Source organism: Indicator indicator, chromosome 30 (assembly GCF_027791375.1).
Source record: "Indicator indicator isolate 239-I01 chromosome 30, UM_Iind_1.1, whole genome shotgun sequence".
Lineage (NCBI taxonomy): Eukaryota > Metazoa > Chordata > Aves > Piciformes > Indicatoridae > Indicator > Indicator indicator.
The window spans coordinates 1,119,191-1,141,936 of record NC_072039.1 but is presented as its reverse complement, the minus strand read 5'-3'; the positions used below and the strand labels follow the sequence as shown (position 1 = coordinate 1,141,936).

Sequence of the window (22,746 nt, the reverse complement as noted above, 5' to 3'; positions counted from 1 at the left end):
AGTTCAGCTCCTGCCAGGATCCTTACAGTGCTCAGCGATGCTGCTTGTGACCTGGACTCAGAGGGGAGGTGGAAGCCTCACCCTGGAAGGTGGCTGTGCCATCCCCCAGCACAGCCCTCTTGGGGATGGCACCAAGTGCAGTACAGACCTGCTCTGTGTCTCCCTGCAGGGTGATGGCAGAGTTTTAAACGGAGTTCTAGCCACTTGGGATGAGGATCCACTCTCTTCCCACACATTCCAATCCTTTCCCTCCCAAGGGAAAAGCACCCTGCAGGATGGCTGCTTGCAGATGCTTTCTCAAGGTGATGTGGTGATGAAGTTCAGGTGGTGAAGGCCATCGTGGAAGAGAGGGCTTTTGGCTGAAGACCTGGCTTTGAACAGGATGGCCACACACACCAGAATGTGTCAGAGAAGCTTTCCCCAGCTGCCTGGAGAGGGAAGCTGATGAACTGCAGCAGGACTGCTGCTGACTTGCCAAATGCAAGCCTTTGGTAACTGCTCTTGTGGGGGCACTTAGGATGCGTGCTGAGGGGGAGGAGAGGCACAACTCGGCTTGGGGCTGGTGATTATTCTGTTGCAGTGGTTGAATTTCTTTCAACTGTGGTGGTGGTTTCAGTTCTGGGGACAATTAGCAGCTCTTGTAGATGTTTCCTTATTTCCACAGCTTAAAAAAGGCCGTTTGGGGCAGATCCACCTGAATTAAAGTGGTTTTCTTTCCCGGGCTGCTGAATGCATCCTGACCATCGGGAATCAGGTTTTAAAGCTTCCCTGTCAAGTAAGGGCCTGTTGCTGGGACCTGGGCTGTGAAGTGTGTGCATGGAGCTGCAAAGGGGTGTGCAGGAAAGGTGTGTGTGCTCCTTGTCTGTGCACACCACAGAGTAATAGAATGTTATTCTTAATTCATCATCTGCACAAGCTTCCATCTGGGTTATTTAAAGCAGACTTTGTTGGACAGCTGTTCAATTAATCTTAGTTTGTGTCAGAGCATGGTCTAGAGGAGTGGCTTTCAGCTGCAAGCAGCACAGGCTGTGAGCCTGGGCAGTGTTTTTGCTGCAGAGTGGTGGTCAGGCAGCTGCTTCTGGTGGTGGATGGGCCTGGTCTGCTGGGGTGCTGAGGTCCTGGTGCACAGCTGCATGTGCCTGCAGAGAGCAGAGTTGTGGGACTCTTGCTGGTCTGGGCAGGACAGGAGCCTGGAGCCTGTTTGGCACCGCAGGTGTGGGCGTGGAGAGCAAAGTGGCTCTCCCAGGGCTGCCACAGCTCAGCAGCTGCAGGATAGGTCCTGAGTGCTGGTGAAAGCTCCTCACCCTCTGGCCTGTGTGGTGGCTGTGCTTAGCTGCCAAACTGCTGGTGATGGCGTTCCTTAACGTCACCAGCTCTTGGATTCCACCAGCTGGAGTCTTCTCTCCTGGCAGCTGAGGGAGAGAGACTTACCAGAAGTGTTTCCTCTTGAAATAAAAATTAAAACAAGAAAAGCAGAAAAGCTGGGGGCTGGGCTTGGGGGCTGGCCTCGTGCCCCTCACCTCCTTGGAGCCTCTCTGCTGGGAGATGAGGGCCTGTGGCCCTCTGCGTGGGTTCGGGCAGCCTTCTGGGCACTGGCCATGTTCCCTGGGTGGTCACTGTGGGGTGGGCAGGCTGTGCTGGAGGAGGGGGAGGCAGAGCTGCACAGCTGGCTCCGTCCCTGCCATGTGGCCAGCCAGGCTCCATGGGCATCGCGTCGTGGCTCACGCCAGCACTGCTGTCACTGCTGGTGACGTGGGGCTGGCAGGGCTCTCTGTGCCTGCTTGGAGGGTTTGCCGCTTTGGAGGGCGTGTGGCAGGGACAGCAGTGAGCAGGGCTCTGTGTTCCTTACAACCTGAATTTTCTTTGAGAGCTCTGGAGGGAAGTGCTGCCAGCTCTGCTTAGTGAGGCTGTGCCCAGCCATGGCTGGGATCTGGGCAGCTGACTGGCAAGGAGAGAGGACGAGAGAAAAAGGGAGAGAACTCTACAAAAAATCCTGTTTTTCACTTGTTCTGGTGATTTTTTTTTTTTTTTCCTGTTTGAAAAGGGTGTGCCTTGTTGGAGGTCTGAGTAATGACTGATTATCTGCAAAGTAGCATTTCTTGGAACTAGAAAAGGTTTGGTCCCCTGGGGTAGCCTGGTTAGGGTTTGGTGGTTTTTTTGGGTTTGTTTTTTTTTTAATCTTTGCTTGACTGAACCAATTCTGCTTCTAAATGTGTGTGAATGGTTCAGTGAGGTTTGACTTTAGGGTTTTTTCGCGTGTGTTATGCAGTTGCCACAGTGAGAGCTTTGCATGCTTTCAGCTTGCACTCCTGCTCTGTCCTTCCACTCCTGCTCTCAGTGTTGCCTTTCATCTCAGGGGAATGCTGTAGCCTTACCTTCTGCTCCTTGGGCTGGGGCTGGCTTTGGTGGGAAAGGCCTGAAGAAGGCTTCTTGTTGGGTAAATAAAGATGCTGTGTAGTTTTCCATAGCAATGTGCTCACCGGGAGGTGGTTTCAGACCTCTCCAAGCAATCACCTTGAGGGTTTGGTAAACTGCTCTGTTGGGAGCTGTCCTGCTAGGTGAAGGTGGTCAGGTTCTTCTGGTGTCCCTGCAGCCTGTCTGAAGTCACCTCAGGCAGGGGAGATAATTAACTGGTGATGTTTGAGCATATTTATTTTAACCTCAGGTAGCTGTTCCCGTTCCAGAGGTTGGTGCTCCCTGATGCAACTTTTTATCTAGATAAACCATTTGCTCATTCAGGACTCTGAAGGGAGGCAGCTTTGACAAGAAGTGGCTAGGCCAGAGTTGCAGCCATTTACATATGACAGTGTTGATTGAGCTGCTGAAGAATAAGAGCCCTGGAATACAGGGATGTTGATCCACTGATGGTCCCTGCCTTGCCCTCCTGTAGTCATTACAAAAGCAGGAGGGGAAGAAAAAATGTTTAGAGTCAGAAGCTTTATCTTGAGAGACAAGGACTGTGCCTGCTGTGCTGCTGAGGTGCAGCAGAGATAGGAGTCAGAGATGTGTTCAGGGAGGTCTCATCCAGCCTGGCCTTGGACACTTCCAGGGAGGGGACATCCACAACCTCCCTGGGCAACCTGTGCCAGTGTCTCCCTACCATCAGTGTCAGGAATTTCTTCATCCTCTCCAGACTACACTCCTCTCTCCTGGCTCAGAGCCATTGTCCCTCATCCTGTCACTCCCAGCCCTTATCCAGAGTCCCTTCCCAGCTCTCCTGTAGGTCCCCTTCAGATACTGAAATGCAGCTCTAAGGTCTCCCCAGAGCCTTCTCTTCTCCAGGCTGAACAGCCCCATAGGGAACAGCCTTTCCCCATAGGGAACTGCCTCTGATCATCTTCGTGGCCTCCCCTGGACCTGCTCCAGCAGTTCCATGTCCTCCTTGTGCTGGGGGCATCACAACCTGGGCATCCCCAGTCTGACCTTGTTGTCCTGGCAGCTTCATAGCTGAGGGAATGGCTGAGCCTTGAAGTCAATGCAGCAATGTTTTGCAGATTATTTTGTCTTGGTGTCTTTGAAGGTTCCAGCTGGTGTTTCTGGCTGGCCTCACCCATCCCTTGGGAGAAAACATGAGGTCATTCAGACTCCATTTGCAAGGGCACTGAGCAGGGTAGGAGGCAGTGGTTATTTTAAGCTTCTACTGACCAAAGCAGGATTTTGGACAATAAAAATGTGCTTGTGTTCTGCTGCCTGGTACCTTCAAGTGTCAGGAGGTTTTTATCATCTCTGTGGAAGTTCCCATGCAAGAGGAAGCCATTGGATGGCGGGGGGGCTGTGCAGCTCCCTGCTTTAGGTAGGAGTTTTTAAATCCTTGGGAGAAGCTGGCTGTGCCCAGGAGGGGTGTTCCAGTGCACTGGCATGGTTTGGGGTGTGCTGAAACCTTCTGATAGTGAGACACACATGGCAGCTCTCCTCTCCCACTGAAGCACTGCTCTAGCTCTTTGTGTGCATTAATAGCCAAGTCTCTTCACTTGGGAGTTTTTCCCTTTCCTGCCCTCTGATTCCAGGAATTTCAGACTGCTTTGCAAGAAGACTCAGCTATCAAAGATGAGCTTAAACAACAAGAAAGCAGCTGGGGTCAGTGGCCAGTCTGCTGTGCTGGGAATCTAACCTGTGCTCAGCTCCTTCCCTTGCATGTGTCGGGGCTGCTTGTGTGTCCTCTCAATGCCTCCACTTCTTTCCTGTCCCTCTTTGTCTCATCCTCTCTCGTTGTGAGCTTTCTAGAGCAGGGAGTCTTGCTCTGCTGATGTCTGGTGCCTTAGCAGGGAAGGGCCCTGATCTCCTCTCGACCTCCCTGGGTGCTGGCATAGCAGGAGGAAAACAGCAGTGCTGATGGAAGTGTCCTCAGATGCCGTTTGCCATGTGTGCAACTCGTGTTCCACTCGTGCCACAGGAAAAGACCGAGGGCAATTTAATCCCCAGGGCAGGAAAATGGCAGGGGAGGGTCAAAACCACTGCAGGGAAAGGCCTCTGGTTCCAGATGGATGGCAGTGGTGGGGCTCAGAGAAGCTGTACTTGTTTGAGTCACCTCTTGCTTTGCTTGGTTTGTGTTTGTTTGTTTTGGGCATCTTGTTTAGGCCACCTGCTGATGGCAGCTGAGGGTTAGCAGAGTCTTGTTGATCCTGGAGTGGAAGTTAAGGGTAGAGAAGGGGAATGTTTGCAATTAGCTACTTAGGTGATAAACATATATATCATAGTGACTGATCTATCTATCACAATCCCATTTCCATCACTTTGATATATTTGGGTGATACTGAGGGGAGAGGAAGTTTTCTTCCTCTGAAAAATGAATCTGAAGTGCATGTTAATGCTGGTTTCTGTCCTTCCAGTCTCCTCTCCCACAGAGTTTAAAGTCTGTGGGGCAAAGCAGCTTTAATAGCAGCACCATCATTCCTTTGCATCTTGAAATGTTGCTTGCAGCTGCCATCCTACAGATAAAAACTTATTTCCTGAGCTAGCAAGGCTGCTGCTGGGAAATGAGCTCCGTTCCTTTTCTGAGGCACTGAGAATTCCTCTGTCCCTGTGGGTCCAAGGACCCAGTTGGTACCCTGTGAGGTGCTGATGGGCCCTGTTCTGCTTGTGTTTGGGAGCTGAGCTGGGCAGTGCTGGGGGGGAGCTCAGGAGAAGGCAGTGGCTGAGGCTGAGCTGTGCTGCTGCAGGGAGTCTGTTGAGCAAAGACCTTCTCTCCTGCTTGCTCTTTGTTATGGCTTTTCCCTTGTTTAAGCATGGATGCTTGAACTCCATGTTTACTGAATTCCTGCTTTGCTGGGAGACCTGAATATTTGCCAAAAAACAAACATCAGTGACCTTGGGATTTGGAGCCCTTCTTCAAGGAGCTGAGGAGGAGAAGGTCTGTGCTGGGATGCTGAGGCACTGCGCATGGCAAAGCCTGCAGCGGGCAGAGGCTGCTGGAGCTCTTTGTAGCAAGAGCTGTAGGATCCTGCTGGACTTCTTCAGGATGTTCCTTGAATCACGTGCTGAGGAGCCCAAAAGAGGGAAAGTTTGCTTCCTGGATCACAAGGGGAATATTATTAAACATCCTGCAGCACAAAGACCATCTCTTATTAATGAAATTTGAAGGGAAGTTCTTCCTCCCAGGAAGCTCTTGAGCTTCTTTTAATGAAATGTGAGGAGCAACTTTAGACAGGATAGCTCCTGAAAAGATGAGAGCCTAGTTGCAGGACCAAGGAGAACACACTTTAAGGTCTTAGTACAGAGAGTCTCTTCTGTCCTGTTCCTTCCCATCTTTAGCCACCCTTAGCAGTGTGGGATTGTGCTCCTCTTGCTCCAGCTTTGCAGCACCAATCTCCCCAGCAAAGACTGAGCACTGCCAGTGTGGCTTAGTGCACACTCAGTAGTGCAGAGGAGAGCCAAGTGTGACCAGTGTGATGTGGGAGAGGTTGAAGCAACCTACCCCAAAAGTGACTATTTTCTTTCCTGTCATGAGAGCTTGGGTCGTGTTTCTCTTCTGTTGGCTCCTCTAAATCACATCTCCATCAGCAGCAGTCTCCTCCTCTTCCATAGCTGAGCCTTTGAGCATTGGTTTTGCAGTGGAGCCAGGAAGCTCTGCAACAGGAGGGTGGCTGGCACGAAGGACTGATCGATACTGGCTGGGCTTTTTCTTTTTTTTCCCCCCAAACATTTCTAGCTTCAAAGATTAAATATTGTACTAGACTTTATGATTTGAGGTCATTTTAACCTCCTACCTCTGGGCTGAGACAGCTCATCTGCCTCTCATTTTTCAGGCTTTGTTGCAGATGTGTTTGAAGCCATTTGTAGAATGGGAAAAGCTCAGAGCTCCCTTTTGGTAGCAGTTAAAAAGAGGGAGGCAGCAATGTAAGTGCCACAGGCTGTTTGACAGCTCACACTCCCCCAGCCTCTGAGTGGAATCCAAAGTAGGTTTATACCATTTGCCTTCCATCTTACTCTGCCATTTAGTGGTTAACCTCAGCAGGACACTCCTAATAATAATAATAGTAATAATAACAACAACAATAACAATAATTTTCTTTCAGGAAAATTGCCCAAACAAAATGAAGTTCAAGTTGTATCAGGCATATTTTAAGCCCATGGGGGAAATTCCTTCTGAATGGGACATGTCTGGGGAAGGAGGAGAGGCAGAAGCCCTTAGCTAGGAGGAGTGATTCAGGAAATCTGTCTCTTCCTGCCGCCAGCTGAGGCTGGGAGGTGTGATGGTGACAGAGGCTGCTAGCAGCCCTCCTTTTCCTTCTGCACATCTTCTGGTGGCATTAACCAGAGGAGATAAGTGAAGAATATTCATTTTGGTGCTGCTGAACTGTGAGGTTACGATGTAAGCTGCCAACTGCTGAGGGTTCCCTGGCACTTAAACTCAGGCCTCCCTTTGTTTCACTTCACTACAATCATCTGCTTGTAGCACTGCTTGTGTTTTGCTCTAGACATGAATGTGTAGAGGGGATTCTGCCCCTTGACTCTGATCTGCTAAGACCTCACCTGCAATCCTGCCTCTAGTTCTGGTGTCCCCAGCAGAAGGACACAGAGCTGCTGGAGTGAGTCCAGAGGAGGCCACAAAGATGATCCAAGGGCTGGAGCAGCTCTGCTATGAGGACAGGCTGAGGGAGCTGGGGGTGTTCAGCCTGGAGAGGAGAAGACTCTGGGGGAACCTTAGAGCTGCCTGCCAATAGCTGAAGGGATCCTGCAGGAAGGCTGCAGAGAGACTTTCCATGAGGGTGTCTGGAGACAGGACAAGGGGGAATGGTTTGAAGCTAAGGCAGAGCAGGGTTAGACTGGAGCTGAGGAAGAAGTTCTTCAGGATCAGGGTGGTGAGACTCTGGCATAGGCTGCCCAGGGAGGCTGTGGCTGCTTCCTCTCTGGGACTGTTCAAGGCCAGGCTGGATGAGGCTTTGAGCAGCTGAGTGTAGTCGAGAGGTGTCCCTGGGTGTGGTGGGGAGGTTGGAGGAGATGATCTCTGAGGTCCCTTCCAACCTGAGCCTTTCTGTGATTCGATGATCCTAGGTCTGCTCACACTGCAGCTGCTCAGTTTATTCACTTTGGGAAGCAACTGGAATCCTTTAGGATTACAATTCTATGTGAATGCCTGGGATTTTCTGGCTCCCTGCACACGTCTGTGCTTTGTGTGTGAGCTGTGTCTGGTGTTGCACTTCAAGAACATCATCCCTGATGGGCTTCAGGCTGCTGCTGTTTTGTTTTGTTTTTTTTTTTAAGGGGCATTTTAGAGAAGGAGGTTGGTGCTGGGAGTGTGATGCTGGGATGTGTGGAGTGGTTTTTAGCATTCAAGGGCCAGGCTATTGTGGGTGAATGTTAGTAGCCAGAGCTGGAGTGCTGCAGAGGGGCAGGTGGTTTGTGTTGATAGTGTTTCCATTACTCCTAAGCTGGATTCTGATTTCAGCAGTCAGGTTTCCATGTCCTGAATTGGTTTTGGTGATAGGAAACGCTTAGGGAGAAAAAGTGATTTGCTGTGCAGTCCCTCTTTCTCTTCCCCCCCCTAAAGGAACATTGTGGAGAATTGCAGGGGAAGATTAAACACTTAGTCTTGCTCTCCTAATCTGAATTGTTCTGTGGAAGCTTAATTTTCAAGAGTATGTTCCTGAAGCAGCTTCTCTGCTCCCCGCTGGCAGCCGGGCTTGACAGCGTATCTATAGCATGCAGGCAGCATGGTGAGGGGGAGGCACCTTAACCCCTGCCAACAGCAAAGCACAACAGTTGGGAGAGGCACAATGCAATGATAAATATTTTATTTACATGTTCCAAACATATTGGATGGAAATTTGCACACTCCCTGAGATTTGTCAGGATCTTCCTGGTGAATTGCTGCCTTCCTGTAAATCCTGGTTCCTTAATTGGCTGTAAAGTAACCAAGATCTGAGCAGGTCCTTTGCCAGCAAGGAAATCTGTGGGAGCTGTGATGGGCAATAAGACAAACCCCAGACCTGCTCTGAGCAGCCCTCCTGTGTGCTCAGCTCGCTCCTCTGCTTGCTTTGGGAGGTTCTGGCATGTGGGGAGGCAGTTGTGCAAACCCCGTGGGCTTGGTTCCTCCCCAAAACACAAGGGAGATAAAATCCACATTGTGCCAGTGAATACAGGACAGGTCAGTGGGTGTAGGAAAATGATTTTCTGGCTGCTGAAGAGGGTAGCATGGGGTTCTCCAAGGACCTTGTGTGTGTAAACTTCACTTGAAAGATGAAATCTTTTAAAGCAGTGTCTTTAGCACTGCCACCATCTTCTTCCCATTACCAGTTAGCCCTGATGTGGCTCCTGTTCACTGATTTGTGACAGGGGTGGCTCTGGGTTTGGGGCAAGGCTCCCTTCTCCAGCAGCTGTGGAGAAGCAGAACAGCCCCCAGCAGGAGCAGACATTGATTCTTCTGCTTCTGTCCCCAGGCTTGTGGGATTCTCATGCCCTGTGTTCCCTCTCTAGGACAAGTGCAGAAAATGGGGGGCAGGAGGAGCTAACTCACAGGGGGTGTCTGGGTGCCACCTTGGCTGGGCTGTTGGCTGGTAGAACGGTTTCTGGGAAACCTCACCCTCAGACCACCAAGCTCTTAATTTAAAGACTGGAGGCAGAACTGCCCCACTGTGCCTCTGAGCCTGAGTAGTGCTTGTCCCAAAATCAAAGAGGAGGCAGATTCTCATCCAGTGCAGCTTGCTGTGCCTGTTGCACTTTGATGAGATTTTAGACACACATCCTTTTATTGACATCTCTAGAACCTGAAGGTTCTATGTTAGATGTGCAATAAAAGTTTTTGCTCTCAGAACATCCTGGAGTTGTTTTCTGCTACCTGCCCTTGGATGCTAATTGGTGATCATTAAACAGCAAGCAAGAAATCCTGTGCTGGCTGTACAGTTTGGCTTCTAAAGGTTAGCCAGCATGTATTTCAGTGCAGGGGTTGAAATTCCTTTGCTAGAGTATTTGGAGGCTTTTGTGGTGTTTAGTCCTTCTAATTAGATTGCTGGGGCTCTGAGGACTTGGCTAACTCTGCCAGTTGGGCTCTGTCAGAGTGAAGTCTTTGATGCCACAAGGAATTCAGAGGCAATAATGATCTCTGTGTTTCAGCAGTTAACTGCAGGGGTTTGCAAGAGGAGGGATTCAGAAGCTGTGGCTTTCCAGCTGAAGGTGGCCTGGCTGGAGCTGTTGCTCTCCTAAGGCAGCTGTCAGGCTGGGGGGATGGGGTGGCTCTGAGTTGCACTTCCAGGAGCCAAATCTTCCATTCAGATCCAAAGTGAAGGAAAGAGCTTTGTTAAAAATCAAATCAAATAAGCTGCTCTCCTCTAGAGAATCTCCCTTTTGGAGCCCCAGAACAACTGAGGCATTACTAAATGTTTTTGAAAGCTGCCTCTATAGAAATCAGAGCTTGGGTGTGTGGATACTTGAATGGCAGCAAGGAGGTGCCTTGAACCTGGTGCAGAACATCCCCCATGCCCTGGCATACCTGTGCACACACCTTGCTGCTGCTGCAGGGCTGGCTTAACTAACCCCAGCTGCAGCCACACCTTCCAAATGCCAAATCCATGAACTCCTGTCCCATCACCTCGAGAGAGCACAGCATGAAGGATGGAGGCATCAGGAGGGTTTGGAGAGGGCACTGCCAGGCTGCAGCACCTGTTCTGGTTACAGTTTAGCTGCTGCTTTGTTAATGTAAATGTGCTGCTGCTTGCTGAGCTGTGGCAGGAGGTGGGCAGGAAATCTGTGCAGATCTGTCTCTGACCCTTCAGTTAGCAGCATGCCAGACACGGGAGGCACCTCGTGGTCCCCCCCTTTGTTCATCTTCGATCTCTGGAGCTTTTCTGACCTTTGTTTTCCCCCTCACCCCCCCCTTCCCCCCCCCACTCCTCCTGGGGTCAGCAGCAGCAAGCCATGCAGCAGGACCCAATGGGACAGCCCCATGCTAGCCAGCAGAAGTGTGCTGCTGTCTGACAGCCACCTTCCTGCTGGCCAGGGTGAGGTTTGAGGTGTGTGAATGGCCATGGCAGGATCTCTTTGGAGCTGCTCTTTTGCCAACTACTGGCAGTGACAGAAATCCTGTTGGAGCCCTGTGCTCTCCTCTTTTTACCTGCTACCTTCTGGTTTGTTTTTTCCATTACCTCTCCTCAGGCTGGCTGTTGGATTAGATGTCAGTGATTACAGCCTCCAGCCCTGCCTTTTGCAAGGAGGAACTTCTGGGTAATCACAGAAGAACAAAGCAATTAAAGCTGCCAATAGCCATAGGAAATGTTGCTGGAAGGAAGCAGGAAACACAACTCATCTGTGATTACTGTTGCCTGCAACCTTGATTAGAAACACTGTACAGTGGCTTTCTGCTCCGTACCCACCTGGGATCTTGTGCAGTCCTGCTGAGGAGCTGGGTTCATGTGCTAACACCTAGGAACGTAGTTCCCAGCTAGATCTAGGGCTCGCCAAAGGAAAAATGACTTGAAATATTCTGTTGAGGAGGATAAAGGGGAAGATCAAAAGGAGCCAACCTTTTGTCATCTCCTAACAAGCAGAACACTCTTCTGAAATGTTAGTTATGGAAATATCCCTTTCAGAGAGAGCAGCAGAGTCCTCCCAGCATTGTGTGGCTAATCTTCACCTGACCTGAACGCAGCAAGTCTTTGTACACAGGGACTTTTTTCCTCCTGCTTTTTATCTTGCCTTAGCTTACCTGGCTGGAGCCTGTCTGGTGGTATGTGCAGATGTGATGGGACTTGAAGGGAGCTGCAAGATTAGCTGAGCAATGCCTTTTTTTTTTTATTTTATTTTGCCTTTTTAATCTTGGTTAAAACTCTTAGTCAGAAGGTAATTTCCATTTCATCTTGAGTTACCTTGGGCTTCCATGGCTTGTTTCAAGCTGTAGCTTGTCTCCACAAACTTCTGCTGCAAGCCCCTTGGCTGTGAGGAGCCCTGCCTACTCCTGGGTGTATAAATATTTCCTCTTCTTTGCCTTCCTCTGTCAGACATTTGGGTTTGGTATGAGCAGGAATGGAAACGTTTATGCCTGTTTCAGGGGAAAGGCAGCAAATGTTTATCTGAATGATCACAGCAGAATTTACGGGGAAATACGATGGAAACTATTCCTGGCTGTTTAGGAGCTGATGTACAGGACCAAGCCAAGAGGACAGAAATGGAGTGTGCTTGGTTCACTTTTTTTCTTCTTCAGCCAGGCTTCTCCTGGGCTTTCCCTGGTCCTGCACTGCAGACTGTTTTCACTAAGCCAATGCTTTTCTTTGCATCTTTCCTGTTTATGGTGGATTCATGATGTGCAACAAAGAGTTGTGAAAACCAATGGCCCTACTTCTTGTGAAGTGCTGCTTCAGTGGAGCTGTGGGAAGTGATGTTCTAAACAATTTTCTCATCCTCTGTTACAGCCTTTTCCCTTTCCTCCTTAGCTGATGGGAGGCCAGTGTGTGCTTCAGGGTCAGGTGGAAATTCCCTGCGCTCTCCTGGGCAGGTTGTGTCCAGCGTAGTGGCTGCTCCACTGCATTCCAGGTTAATGAGCCTGAACTTGTATTCTCAAGGCTTTCATTTTGTGTCTCATCCAAAGCTTGCTGTTCCTGGGATGAGGACAGCGTGCCCAGCACACTTGACCACGCTGTCGTCATTGCAGCCAGGTTGCTGATCTCATTAGGCTCACTCTAATGAGGTGTGACAGCCTGGCTGGCTGCAGGGAGGGAGCTGTGGGATGTGGGGGTTCCAGAACCTCCATTCCATGGCTTTAGCAAATGGGTTCAGTACTTGAGAATGTTAGAACCAATCTAAGGGACCTGACCTGAAGACAGCCTTGGTGTGAAGTTGTAGCAAGTCTGCTGGTGCAGCAAACCTGTAGCTAAGCCTGGCTGCTCCAGGAGGATGAGTGCTGTGCTGTGCTTTCCTGCTCTCCATGGAGCAGGGCAGTGGCTGGGAGCTGGTGAAGCTGATTCTGTGCAGCCTCACCACTAGCAGCAAGGTCCTCTGTAACCCTTTCCAGACCAGACCTGTTTGGAGTGGCTTTTCATCTGCAACTGGTTGTGTGTGCAAGACCTGGTGGCCTCATTCCTTGACTTTGTCAGTCCCTGTCCTGTCCTTCAGAAGATGGTGATCTCTTGGGTCCTTGATGGAGCTTGCTTATTCCTCAGGCAAAATTTCTTTGCTGGAAGAGTGGTCAGGCATTGGAACAGGCTGCCCAGGGAGGTGGTAGAGTCACCCTCCCTGGAAGGGCTTAAGACATATGTGCCATGGCACCTGGGGACAGGGTTTGGTGGTGTTGGGCCAGTGCTTGGACTTGCTGATCTTAAAGGCCTTTTTCAACAGAGACAACTCTGTGTAGGAGGAGCTGAGATGTTCATTGAGAGTTGGTAGAGGGCAAGACCTGCCCTGTTTGCACCATCTGCTCTGCCCAGCACTTCACAGAGCTGTTGGTGCAGCACCGCATTCCCCCCCCGCCCCCGGGTGCCCAGCACCACGTCCCCCCCCGGGTGCCCAGCACCGTGCAGCAGCCCCTCCCAGCCTGCTGGGCCAGAGGTTAGCTGGCAGCCTCTCCAGATCAATGAGTGCTCCATCTCCTTCCCTTCCACACTTAGCGTTTGGAACAGCAGTGCCCAATTATGGCCAGGAGACACTGCAAGAGCTTCACAGAAGGGTCATTATTTTGTCACCTAGGTGACAGTTTGTTACCCTGCCAGTTGTCTGGAGTGCACTGAGCCACTTCACATCCAGCTGACGTGGGTCAGACGCTTTGTAGTGAGCAGAACAGGGAGCTCTGTCCTCAGGCCTTCTCACACAAAAACCACTTCCCAACTGTTGCGTCTGTGAGGAGGCAGCTTTGAATTGGTGACTTTTCCAGCAATTGCTTTTTGTCTGCTCTCTGCCTGAACAGGTGACACAAAGAGGGCTACCCTGGTCCAGAAGTGCTTTTAGGCACTGGCAGGTGGGAATGTGCTGCCCCAGTGCCCCAGGTGAAGTGAGACATGGCACTGACTTGAGCAAAACTGCTAGGGGCCATCCAGGGATCACCTCTTAGACTGAACAGGCCTCAGTGTTTACATTATCAGATATTTGTACTACCTCCCTTGAAGAGGGTTCTCCAGGATGTCCACTGGATTTATACTGCAGGGCATGAGTCTGAGCTGGGTGACTCCTCTTTGAAGGTGCCAAGGGTAGGTTCAGCTTTTCAACTCTTCTTCAAAGTTAGGTTTGTGTGATGCACCTTGGTAACTAGTGCTGAAGTTTCTTCTTTGCCAATAGCCATGCCCTGAACATCCCTCCTTTGCTACAGGGGGAAGGAACTCTCTCTGAGCTGTGCCTCCTGCTCTTCTGCAGGGCTGGATTATGTTGTGGAGCATTAAAGCTGTGTTCACATCACATCATGTGCAGCATTTAACAGCTCGCCTTGCCACAGGTTGCATGTTAAAGGAATCCTTTGCTGTCTCCTTCACAGGAAGGGGGAGATTAATGTAAAACTCTGTTCCTTCGAAGCTTTTTAAGCATGGGCTTAGGTGAGGCTGTGAGGCTGTGGAAGGCTTTGCCTTGTCTGCTTCTCAATGCCAGCATTCAGAAGGTCTCCTGGAGCGCTCCCATCCTTGTGGTCTCTGTAGTGTGGGGGGCACAGCGCCCACCAAATGAAGCCAGTGGAAGAGTAGCCACTGGGAGTAAAGAGAGGTGATAAAACTTGGCCAGCTGACTTTTTTTGGTGGTCTGCCCTCTTCTATCTCTTGAGCTGTCTGCTAACAGAGGTGCTCTCAGCTTGGGGACTGCTCTGTAGTCCTTCCAGGTCGTTTAAACAGGGGAGGAAGTTAAAGATTAATTTTGCATGCAGCGACCTCTTTATTTTTTTAACTGCTTTGCCTGCTGCATCTTGAGAAATGACAAACAAATGCTCCAAACATCCCAATTCACCTGGAAGACAATGATTTCGTTGTAGCTATGAAGATGACATACATTACACAAATCTTGGTGCTTACATGCCTGCTGATTCTTTGTCCTTGGATGCTGAGTGCTCCAGCCCTTCTGGTTGCGTTTTGTGAGAGCTTGGAAGGAAGCACAAATCAACAATTTGAGCACTGATGTGGCTGGTGGGTCCAGGCTGCTCTTCTGGCTTGGGCTGCTGAGCAAGGTGGATGATTTTCCATTGGTGTGACCAGACTGGTTTATCTGTTACTGCACGTTAGCAGACCACAGCAGGTGTTGCCCTTCTGTGCATTTGTCTTGAGCTTTTGGATGTCTTCATGTTGGTTGTAGCAGGACGCAGAGGAACTGTACAAGCACAGCTCAAGCCCTGTGTCATCTCTGGAAGAAAAGCAACAGAGCTTTGTCCTTAAGTGAGGAAGAGGTAGAGGAATGATGGGCAGAGAAATTGTCCTTGTGGACACTTGTGAAGTGTGTTGCATCGTGCCCCTTCCTCCCACAGGCTTCTGTCTGAGTGCTCCTGCAGCAATGCAACCAATGCTGCTCTTTCAGCTCAGGTTGGGGGGTGGGGGTGTGCTGAGGAGCTGCAAGTCCCACTTCTCAAACCCTGCTGCTGCCTGGTGCTGGGGGGTAGATTTTTATTTCCTGAAGACTCCATATAACTCCAGTGGAGCTAAGAGTTGTTCTCTGCTTGTTTCTGTAGCCAGGCCACACTTCCTTGCAGAGAATGAAATCTAAATCTCTCCATGATCCAACAGTTGTTTCTGAAAATATGACCAGAATCAAAGGATGGAGAGTGTGTGTTGCTCAGAGCAGCTGGAGAGGCTGCAGTATTGACTGAAGGAGCTGAGAGAAAAGGAAGCAGGGGGTTCTGTGGGGTTATCTAGATTCTTTAGTGTGTTAAATTCATCACTGCCAGCAAAGCCTTTCCAATGAAGTCAAAGTAATTGTGTGCAGTGCTTGTGTAACTAAGGGCACTACCCAGGCACAGGGGGCAGAGAGGAGAGTTTTGGGGTTGCATCTCACTCCCTGGATCAAAGATGCCTCACAAACCTGAGGTGCAGGTGTAGGAGGTGACTGAAGTGTAACCTGTGTAGAGGAACTTGGGGGTGGGAGGAGAGCCTGGGAGACTTGTGTAACCTTTGAGTGCCTCTTGGCTCAGTGGCCCTTGGATACTGCTACTTCATGGAAAAAGTTCTAAATATAGTTCTGGTTTGTTGTTGAATGACTTTAGAGGGTGGATGCTAGAGTTTCCAGCTCCTTGCAGGGCATGTGCAGCGCAGGAGCTGGATGCTGTAAGGGAGCCCATTACTGGGTGTTCTGCCCTGCAGCACTGCTGGGCACTGATGGCAGTCACTTGCTGATCCGTTTGTAGAAGATTCTGTTGCAAGCCTGTCAGGCAAAGCTCCCCAAGATGAAGCCTGAGGCTCTTTTTGGCTCTTGAGAGATGCTTTTCCATGCCCTTTTTTTGCCTGGTATGCATCAGCTGCCAGACGTGGGACCCTTGCTGTCCATACATCTGCTTGTAGAGCTGAGGAGACTTGGAAGATAAATAGAGAAGGCAGAGGAAATGGGTGAAAGGGATCAAGGAGATCATCTTTGCCTACAAGAGGGAGAGGTGGAATCTGGGGAAGGGTGAAGAAATTGGGCTGAGGTCACACAGGGGCTCTGTGAGGAAGCGAGGCTCTGAAACTTGTTTTTCAGAGTCCTTTAACCAAGATGTCAGTTCAAAACCCCTCCCTTTAAAACCACCCAGGGAGTGAATCTGCTTCCTTTGTTGCTCTGTTTTCCCAGAGCTTTTACCTTAGAAGACCCTGCCCATCTTGAACAGTTTCCCTGTATAATGCTTGCCTCAGTGCTGTTTCATTTCACCAACTTTCACTTGAAAAATCAGAGGCTTTTTATTTATTTCCCCCCCGTCCTTCTAGAGCTTTTCCCTGTTGCTGTAGCTCATTAAATGGTGCAGCTGTCTGTTATTTAACATCATAAAGCATTTGGAGATATCATTCATATAAAAAGGATCCAAAATGAATGTGCATTGTAATTCTGGTCTCGAGGTAACAAACTTCTCTGTGGAGTTGTGGCTTAACTTCTGTGGCTTTGTAAAAGCTCTTGGTTAGCTTTTTTTTTTTCCTTTAATACAATTTTCTTTAATTCTTTTCTAATTCTTAATGATTTGTGTGTAGGTAAATACATTTATAATGCAGTTATTAAGTAATCTGTGTAATTACCTATGTTAAATTAATATAGATATGAAGTTGTATTGAAAATGTCAATTATTTTTTCTTTCCATGAGTTCAGCAGCAGGCAGCTTGCAGGGCTGGGTTGCCACAGGCTGGCACAGCTCCACCTGTGTGCCCTGACCTGTGGTCAGAGGGTTCCTGTTCTGCTGCAAACTGGAGCAGATAAACCCACACCCCGCAGCCAGCCCCTCGGGGCAGGCAGGTGGAGCTGGCAGCAGCCAAGAGGCTAACCTCAGAGAAAGGGGAGAAGAGGGCAAAGCTTTTGTGTTCCAGTGATTTGGGCATGAGGCTCTTGCTGGAGTTTGGCAGCAGGCAGCTGGAGCATCCATGCCAGCTCTTGTGAGCTGTGTTGGGTGATGGAAGTACTGCTGCCTATTGTCTCTGTTCGCTGCTGCTTGTGCCTCCCTTCGGAAGCAGAATGCTCAGCACTCGTGTGCCTGAGCTTGCTCTGCTGGGGCTTGCAGGTCGCACATCTCCTCTCCAGGAGCATGGAGAGACATCACTGCTGAAGTCAGGGAGGGTAGCATCAGCTCAGGCTGTATCTGATCTTTCTGGGCGGATCTGTGTGTGTGGTTCGGTGCTGTGTGGGCTTGTCTGTCTGTCTGTTTGTTTGCTGGTTTTAAACCCAAACGCTCATTTGGAGGCCTCGTTGCCATTGGGTCTTTCTGTGTTCTGGATCCATGTCAGGGAGTTTGCTGGTAGCTCTGCAAAGCTGTATCTTGAGAGCAGGAAAGCTCAGCTCAGAGCCTTTTGGGAGCTGTAGGACAGTCAGGGCTGCAGCTTTCCCTTGCTCTTGGGGGGGCTGCAGCTTTAGCTTTCCCTTGCTGCTGGGGAGGCTGCAGCCTTGCAAGTCCTGCCCTGCCTGTGGCACAGGGTGAGGGCGGCCCCTTGGCTGTCTGTAGGTGCTCTGTACAAGCACAAGCTTGTACAGAGTTGTGCAGGTTTCCAAGGGTAGTGGAAACTGTTGCTGTGGAAGCTGTCCCCCACGGGGCACAAGCACAGTGCTCTGCTCTTCTGGCACTGCTGCTGAATGTGTGCTTGCTTGTAATTCCATGAAAGCTGGTTTGTGGATCTTTTGCCCAGCAGTGGAAACGTCTCTGGCTGTGGAGTGTGGGAGAGAGGCTCTCCTGGAGTTAGCTGTGTGCATACAAAGGTTGGTTGTATGTCTCACAGAGTTGAAAATAGGCTGCTTTTAGGAGTGTCCTTGTGTCTTGCAGCACATCTCAGTAATACCCTTTCACATACCCCCTTGAATAATCATTAAAAGCATTTTCTCTATTTTTTCCCTTCATTTTGTTGTAAGTATCCCAGCCAAAGCAAATAGGATAAGGAATTAGAGCAAGCTGAGACTGGTGTGATATCCCAATCCGTGACTCTAACAGCAATTAATGCAGGGGAATGAACATTGTACAGTGCCCTGCAGTTATCCTTAGTTCTCAGTGGTAGGCTGAAGCAAGCCTGCTGGCTGTGGGCTCTCCACCCTGACTGCTGGTTTCATTGCATGCTTTACATTGCTCATCTTTTCTCACCTCTTCAGGCTGCTCTCCTTCCCCTTTCATAGTCACCCCCAAAGAAGGAGGTTAAAGTTAGTCCAGCTGATTTTTGGCACAGCTGAGTTCTGATACTTGGCCACGGTCTGTACACACTCAAGGTCTGACTGTATTACTCTGCTGCCAGGACTGGAGGTGGCCAAGTCCTGTTCCCATGGGGAAGAAAAAGGCAAAAAGGTGAAGTTGCAGAGGATTCTCTGACTCGGAAGTGTCTTGAATGCTTTAAGCCCAGGGTATAGAATCATGATGGTTGGAAAAGCCCTTGAAGATCAAGTCCAATGGTCAACCCAACACCACCATGCCCACCATACCATGCAGTTCTAACTTGGTGGAGCTGCTCCTCTGTTTGGTAAGGTCTTCATGTCACTGTGTCCCACTTCAGGTTGTCCCACTCCACATAGTGTACCACTGTGCCCCATTCTGAGAGGTGAAGTAGCTCTACGAGGTTCCTCTGGACTCAGTACTGTTCAGTAAGAAGCTGCCTGTGTCTGGAAGCAGTGGAAGCATTCATGCTGGCTTAGCTTCTTTCCCCTTGAACTGGTTGTTCCCTGTTCCTCTCCTATGCTTTAACTTGCCCCAGTTTTGGGGCACAAACCATACAAACACCACTCTGGGGAGCTTGTTTGGGTTGTGGCAGCCACCAAGGAGACCAGAGCATAGCTGTCTGCTTCCCAAGCTGAGGTGACCAAATCTCACCTCCAAGTTTTACTGCTGCTTTACGTGCAGAGGAGAGCCTGAGCTTTAGCAGCTTGCTGCATGTGTGCAGTGTTGGTGTCTGAAGAACATCTGTGTGAGAACTCAAAGAAATAAGCTCCTCAGGCAAGCAAAAGGCTGTGTAATGTAAGAGTGCTGTTAGGGGATGCACTTTTTGCTTGGAAGCTGTAGTCAACACATGCTGCAATACTTCTCTCTCGTGTGACACAGTAGCAATATGACATTTCAGATTTATTACCTCTGGTTTCTCTTTAAAGAAATCCCAAATCTGGAATCAGAAGAATGCTCTTCTTCCCCCCCACCCTCCCTCCCCCTTTCTTTTTCCTTTTCAGCTACAGAAGGGAAAACTTCTCAGAATGACATAAATCAGAACTATATTAAAGGCCAGCAGAACAGATGAGAAGTTTTTTGGAAGATTGTCTCTGAAGTTTGGCAGAAGGAACTAATGTGCTGTGGTTTTTGGCTGAATTTGTAAATGGGAAATACTCTAGGGTCCATCTCCTGGAAATGGGCTGCTTTCCTGTAGTTTATATATTCAAACCACAGCAGAGGAGTGTGTGTGTTGAGGGGGAGGTATGCATGGGGGTGTGTAATCCAAGTGCATAGGCTGCATTCTATAGCCCCCATCACAATGCCATTTAGAATGCTCCATTGCTAAGCCATTTTCAAAGTGCAAACACTCATCTTGCTCTTAGCCAACAAATTCTGTAGGCTCCTGTTGACTGCAGGGCTGGCACTGCAGCATTTCAGTGCTGGTGGGTACCAGGAGGATGGGACCAGGCTTTTTTCAGCAGTGCCCAGGGACAGGACAAAAGGTAATAGGCACAAACTGGAAGGTAGGAAATTGCATCTGAACATGAGGAGGAACTTGCTGATGTTGAGGGTGGTAGAGCACTGGAGCAGGCTGCTCAGAGAGGTGGTGCAGTCTCCATCTCTGCTGTCATTCCAAACCCACCTGGATGCTGTGCAACCTGCCTGCTCTGGCCCAGGGGGGTTGTGCTCAATAGTCTCCAGAGGCCCCTTCCAACCCCTGTTGTTCTGTGATTGTGCTCTGTGCAGATTCACTTCTCTCTGATACATGCAGACACCCTTCATGACAAGTGTGTTACTCTCAGCCTCTTTCCAATCAACTCCCCCATCTGGTATTTGGGAAGGTGGCTTGTGAGGAAAGCCAGGAGTGCTGAGGCTTGTCTGGTAGGAGCTGGATGGGAGGCATCAGGCCAAGTGGCTCAGGATGGCTCAGCTCTGTGTGTGTTTGCTCTTCAGTAAACTCTTTTATGACATGTTTCTTCCCCTGTTAAAGCATTTTGTAGTTCAGCTGTGTGGTTGTGTCCTGTGTAACCAAGTCACACCACAGGATGCAGTGCAGGATGATCAGTTGAAGCTGCTGCTGCCTCCTGCTGCTTTGGCTCTGCCTCTGCTCTCCAGCAGGCTTCTGCCATCCTAAGCAAGGGCAGTCACCCTCTGGACTGTGCAAGTTTACTTTGAACATAGGGAAGCTGCTTCAAGGCAAAAGTTTCTCTAGCTCTTCCTGCTAGGCTGGGAACCTGTTGTGATCACTGTGACGCATGCATCATAAGAAAGGAATTCCTTTTTCCACTGAAGTTCTGCACGGGAAGAGATCTGAACCCTCACAGCCTGGTCCCTCCAGTGATACTGTCTGGCACAGTTTGCACTCCTAAACTCAGCTGCAAGCTCAGGGTTCAGATTCTAGAGATCTGCAAGTTTCCATTAAAAGAAATAAAAATATCTTTGCAGCTTGAAGTGCCTGTGTCTGATGGTGCCCAAGTGGTTATTGACGCTGCTGAAAGTGTTTACAGAGGGAGGCTGATGCTTTGTGACTATCAATGGGCAATGACAAAAGATGGGAAAACAGTTAGGGGGTTGGCTTCCAAAATAAATCTTCAGGCTGACCCTCTGGGCATGACTGTTGGGTTTGGAAGCTGCAGCTCTGGACAAGACTGAGCCTTGCAGCTGCTGCCAGCAGAGGCTTTGAGGTAGCAGCAGTTCAGCACAAACTCTGCTGGAACCTGGGAGTGTGGTGAGGGAATGGACTCCAGAGCAGCAGAGACTTATCCTCAGACTTTCGTGATAGGATGTAATTGGAGTGGTGATTGCTGGTGAGGCCAGGAGTTGTGAAGAGGAGAGCACAGAATCACAGAATGTTAGGGGTTGGAAGGGACCTGTAGAGATCGTTGAGACCCTCCCCTGCCAGAGCAGGATCCCCTAGAGCAGGTCACACAGGAGTGCATCCAGATGGTTTTTCTCTCAGCCTGTCTTCATGGCAGAGGTTCTTCAAACTCTGATCACCTTTGTGGCCTCCTCTGGACCCACTCCATCAGGTCTATGCCCCTCTTGTGTTGGGTGTCCCACAGCTGGACACTGTACTGCAGGGGAGGTCTCAACAGAGCAGAGTTACCCCTCTGCAGGGCTGTTGGTGCAGCACCTTCCAGGATGCTCCGAGCTGAAGCCTGGCTCCAGCTCCTTGCCTTTATTTCCTGCTCTGACTCTTTCCTAGGTATAGTGATGCTGATAAGGCTCCCGAGTTGGGCTGTGTGCAGAGGAGGGGACGTGACAACCAAAAGCTACATGTAAACAGCTTTGTTGGCTACTTCTCCTTGCCTTGCTGTGTTGTACACCTCTGCTGTGCCGTTCCTTTGGGCATAATGGCAAAATCGCAGCTTATGGGAACCGCCGCAGATAATACAAAAAGCCCTTTGAAAAGAGCTTTATCAGAGTACAAAGTACTTGGAATTGAAAGCCCCTGGAGGGTTGCTTTATTTTCCCCCTTCATTCAAACTTGTAGTGGTGCAGGATCGAGATACATCATGCCCTATTTTCAGCTGATTTGCATGTTAGAGAGAACGGAGTAATTGGTGTTTAACCAGAACAAAAGAGGATCTGTTTGCTAAAAGAAAAAGAATTCTTGAAGTAGACCCTAATCCATAGACTGCCTTTGTCTCTCCTCTCATTAAGGACTGAATAGGATGGCCTAGTAATTAGAATGTGGAAGGCATTGCTTTGGTGTTGATGCTTTTTGAGCTAATTGGTTTGAAAATTATATTTGATGTAGCTCTAAGGGATGTTGGCACAACACCTTGGTGGGACGTGGACATCCTGGGCTGCCATTGAACTGCAGAACTCTGAGCAGGGATTGGGGTTTTGAGGTTTGTTTTGTTATCTGTTAAACCTGTCTTTACCTTCCCGATTGGATACACAGGATGCATTGTCACATGTAAGGAATTCGCTTCTCTGGCTGGGATGGAAACCTTGAAATGACCTTGGAAGGAGATTAGCCTCTCTTGCCCCAAGTTAAGTACTTAGTTCAGACCTTGGTAAAGCAGGGATTGGAGCTGCACTGGGCTTGGATTTCTGCCTTCCTGCATTCTTGGAAAGGTTTTGTTGTTGTTCCTTGTTCAGTAGTTTGAGGGTTTTCGTTTTGTTTTGACAAAAAAGATTAAAACAAATGTGGTTTGTGAGCACTGGGATAAAAGACAGGGATGGAAATTCAAGATCAGACTGGATGTGGCCCTGGGCACTCTGCTCTTCTTGGAGATGTCCCTGCTGAGTGCAGGAGGGTTGGACAAGATGACCTCTGAGGGTCCCTTCCAACCCAATGCAATCTGTGAAACGTGCAGGAGGCTCAGTGTTTGTGATCATCTTCTTCAGCCCTGTGAAGACTTAGGGAGATGTTGGTTGCCTCCACAGATCCTTCAGTTGGATTCTGAAATGGGATGGCTTTAATCTGAAAACTTTGAAACTTGCGGAACAATTTTTTGGGAGTTGCTGAGAGAGTCTTTGGTTGGGACAAGCCCATGGGATGGCTTTTGGATTTGTGTCCTGAATGTCTGCAATGGATTCAGGGTGGGTGGAGAAACTGG

At 49.6% G+C, this 22,746-nt stretch overlaps 1 protein-coding gene across 3 annotated transcripts in view; it reads left to right on the top strand.

Annotated features, from left to right (window-relative positions):
- The window catches only part of MSI2 (musashi RNA binding protein 2), a 238,913-nt gene that overhangs the window by 30,901 nt on the left and 185,266 nt on the right, over positions 1 to 22,746 (top strand). The gene's annotated exons all lie outside the window — the stretch shown is intronic.